General features: G+C 46.0%; 1 protein-coding gene and 1 long non-coding RNA gene across 4 annotated transcripts in view; one reads left to right on the top strand and one right to left on the bottom strand.

Moving 5' to 3' along the window:
- Positions 1-3,553, bottom strand: part of SOX6 (SRY (sex determining region Y)-box 6) — a 375,092-nt gene extending 371,539 nt beyond the window's left edge. For all 3 annotated transcript variants that reach the window (XM_009328553.1, XM_009328554.1, XM_009328559.1), the window contains exon 1: positions 3,480-3,553. The gene's annotated coding sequence lies outside the window, so the exon portion shown is untranslated. The remainder of the gene's footprint in view (positions 1-3,479) is intronic.
- Positions 3,221-3,986, top strand: part of LOC103920721 — a 3,805-nt gene continuing 3,039 nt past the window's right edge. The window contains exons 1-2 of the long non-coding RNA XR_663811.1: positions 3,221-3,443; positions 3,800-3,853. This is a non-coding gene — a long non-coding RNA (uncharacterized LOC103920721). The remainder of the gene's footprint in view (positions 3,444-3,799; positions 3,854-3,986) is intronic.

Below are 3,986 nucleotides of genomic sequence, written 5' to 3'. Positions count from 1 at the left end.
TTCAGAACGGTTTTGCAGGCGAGGCTGGCCAGGCTGCGCTTGGTGCATTGATTCCAAGTGCAGTGCCTGGTTTGGTTTCCGTATATTCTTTGGCTTTTAATAGCTAGCTGAGGAAAAAAGAAAGCATTATTGTTTTCTTTCTTTCCTTCTCTCATTGCCTATTCTAAATTTGACTCCAAAGTTTAAGCAGTTGAATTGGCTAATTCTGAATACAGTCTATTGAGAGACCAGACACAGCAGTATATCCCTGTATAGCAATAGATACAATGTGCTGAATTGGCAGTCTAATTATAAATGTGGCATTTGGACCTCCTTTCAGACCCAGTGCCACCTTACCTTATGAGGGAACTTCAACTACAGCAACTGTTCAAAACAAAATGCCATTACAGGATCAGCTTCACCCAACGCTGGAACCAGCCAGGGGATTGTTTTACAAGCAGCCTTTCTCACTTAACACAAGAATGTATTATAAGGAAAAGTTAGGGATAGTGCAGAGTCTGAAGAAAACGCATATGCAGTTTCTGCCAGGTGTCGAGCTACTTCAAACTGCAGCATACTCCAAATGACCTCATTATTTTCTTTTAAATGTACTCACTATAAATAGATTATTTCTTAGTTTTACTAGAATGAGCTGCTAGGTACGCTTGCTGTTTATATTCCGAGTGTAGTGTGCATATAACGTTGTGACCACAGAAACACGCGAAATATCCTGGCTCAAAACAAAAACCTGCAATAAGATCTTGCCGAGGAATCATGGTGTGCTGAAAAAAGTTTTTTAAAGCATCTTTTCCAGGGAAATATTTGTATGTAAAGGCAGACTACATGCACATATCTCACATTCATTCTTATTTACTTTATGGCATAATGGCTTAATTAAATGAGTGGGCACAAGCACGTCAATAAAACAAGTCAAGTCAAGTCGGAGTCTCAAAACAGGTTTCAAAATTACTCCATTACACGAATACAGAAAGGGAAATTCGTTAATTTTTGGACTTCAAACCCTGTTTGGGGACTGGATAAATATGCCCTCACGATCAGCACTGAAGATGGAAATACCAAAAATGTTAAAATGAGGGTAAAAGAAAACAGTAGGAACAAAGTGCCGCTCGTGTGCCGAAGGCTATTTAAATTAGCTTAATAAACATATACCTTATCTACAAACAGCAGGCGAAGATACATTACTTTATCACAGAAAGTTTCACCGTCTATGTTTTTGGGAAACACCCCTAGGACAGAACTAATCTGTCGTCCCCAGGCTCCCACCAGGCTGACTTTCCCTGCAGCCCCCCCCCGCCTCTCAGACACAACACTAATTGTCTTTTCACGTTGCCACTTTCACTCCTGCCCGTCCTTTAAAAAAAAAAAAAAAACACCAACCAAAGCAAACAACAAAACAAACCACCGAACACCGCCGTGAAACGGTCCGCAGAAAGCAAAGACAGCAATCAAATCGATATGATCGGTGCCTCTGATTGACCTCAAGGCCCTGCTCTGCTGAAGCGCACAGCCCCTGCTGCAAAGCGGGTTAACTGCTCCACGCTGCTCAGCCCGACTCGGAAAGGGAGCTGGGAAGCTCTCTCGGCAGAGGAGCAGCTCTCTGGCAGCTCGGTTATTAATGCACCCGTGGAAGTACCTGCTCGCATCACGCCTATATGTTCTCTCTCGCGTATCTACACACAGCCGCGCTCACGCAGGGGCGACCCCGCCGCCGGTACACGCGTGCATGCATTACACGAGCGGGCTCGGCGGCAGCGCCGGTGCCCGCTCCTCCCCGGAGCAGGGCAAGCCGCAGAGGCACACTCATTAGCTCCCACTGATGATTCCTTTCAGGATCATGAATGGAACAATTGTCAAAAACTGCGGGAAAAAAAAACAAGCCCCGAGACTATTATATACAGACACAGCTTGTGTGCGCGCATGTGACATTTGCAGGCAACCCAGATTTGTTCATAAACTCTTCAGCGTTATCCGAGATAAAACATTAAATTGCTTATACGGTTAAAGAGGCTTCTTATCCCCAATCAAAACCCAAACAGCTTCGAAGGTAGTGAAAGCCAGGAAAAGAACACGCTCTCCGCCAGACACACCTTGCCGTGCTCGTACCCTACAGCACCGTCTGTAAACAGCTGCGCTCGCTTGTTGCAACTGCCACTATTTTGTTTTTAAAGAATAATAATAATAATAATAGTAAGTGAAATACCTCCTGAAAACTTACTTCGCATTTAGTTTAGGCACTATTCTTTTTTTCAGCTCGCAAAGGAAGCCGTTTTGTCCAGGTTAGGTATTGTCTACTTATGGATCAGCCTCTGGCTAAGGGTTTATTTTAATTTATGGCTTATGCATTCTTTTAAGGTCGATTTGCATGACCTCCGGCAAAGAGCTAAGGCAGCAAGAAATCCCAAGTCGAATGTTGCCACAAAGCGGCACACATCTCCCCTTCCCCGGGTGTAAACGGAGCTCTCTGATGATGGACTGCTTTCTTCCCCCCTCCCTGTGTATCACAAATTAGGGTGCGGTATCAATTTTAAAGTTTTCAGTATAACTTTATCCAAACCCTCTGCTCGGAGAGATAAGGCGCCGCCACAGAGCTGCGAATCCTCGGGACAGTGCCCCGGTGTGGCCAAAACCAGCATCACCGCCGCCACTCCGGTAGCTTTGTGTTACTCCATGCTCCGTGGATAGCACTCGGTTGTGGCGAACTTCAAAGCAGTTACCCACCTCAAACTTAAACGGAGAACGTAAAGGCACCACTAAACCCCCTTCGCCTTTCTCCATCCCGTGTCTGCTGGGGTTATCCGTGAAAAGAAACCCGCGCGAGCACTTCGGAGTAATGACAGCAGCGCTCTGCTCTCAAAGATTTATTTCGGATTTTATTTTTCCTCTCTCTCTCTCTCTTTCTCCCTCTCGTGTTAGTTCCTTACGTACAATATCTTCCCAGCACCATGTGTTCGCCTGCCGTGGGTGATCTTAAAATACAACGCTGATCTGTCACTACATTTTAAAATAAACTCTACTCGGGAAGGATGAGAAAGTGTTGTGATTTCAAGGCACTGGGGTCCCTTAACGTCTCGGAAACCTCGGGATTCAAACAGCCCCGGAATCCAAGAGAAGCCGTTGACGTCTGGGCTGGAGGAGCAGGCAGTGAGGTGGATTGAAACTGGCCGAACAGCGAAGCCCAGAGGGTGGTGATCATCGGCCCATTGTCTTCTGGACCTGGGGCGGGGGTGAGTGGGGAAGGGGTGAATTCAGCAATTTTAAAAGCTAAACAACAGATCTACCTCCGGACGCTGCTGCTTCACTCAATTGCAACTAACAACCCATTAAAGACAGCGCAGGGGGAACCGGATTCTCTCCTGCAAAGCGACATAAATCCAGCGAAAACCCATTAAACCGCCACCACCACCACCAAGCCACGCAGCACTACACACCACAGCAAACAACAGGTATACAACACAATAGGGCTTTTTTTCCCTGGTTACCTCCTCGGGATCCAGTGTGGCACAAAGAACTGGGAGAGCCTCCTTTTTTTTTTTTTTGCAACGCGGTTCGGGAATTTTCATTTAAAAAAAAAAAAAAAAGAGGGAAGGGGGTGAAAGGGGAGAGAGAAAGAGGAATAAATGGGTGGTAATTCGGTAAAATAAAATAAAATAAATAAAATAAATGAACTAGAGTCTGCTGGTGTTTCTCCGGGCCATGGTTGTGCAGGATCCCGATCGTTAGAAGTTTGCGGATGGGTTGCCTGGAGATTTGGTTACAATCAGGTTCATTATTATTATTTTTTTTTTCCTCCTGAAACAAGTGAAGGCGATGGTTACTGCTGTCAATCTTGGCAATCAATGTGAGCGGCCATGTCGTAAGTATTCAAAGCATTTCCCGTCGTGCAACATCAGAAAGTGAGTGGCCAGGGCATTGATCTGAGGAAGGCAAAAGGAGGCAGGGCTCCCCCGCCCAGACAGCACAGGCAAGATGAGACAACACGGGGGGGG

This window comes from Pygoscelis adeliae, unplaced genomic scaffold (genome assembly GCF_000699105.1).
Source record: "Pygoscelis adeliae isolate BGI_AS28 unplaced genomic scaffold, ASM69910v1 Scaffold166, whole genome shotgun sequence".
NCBI lineage: Eukaryota > Metazoa > Chordata > Aves > Sphenisciformes > Spheniscidae > Pygoscelis > Pygoscelis adeliae.
Note: the sequence above shows the minus strand (reverse complement) of the source record. Positions and strands in the feature narration are given on the sequence as shown.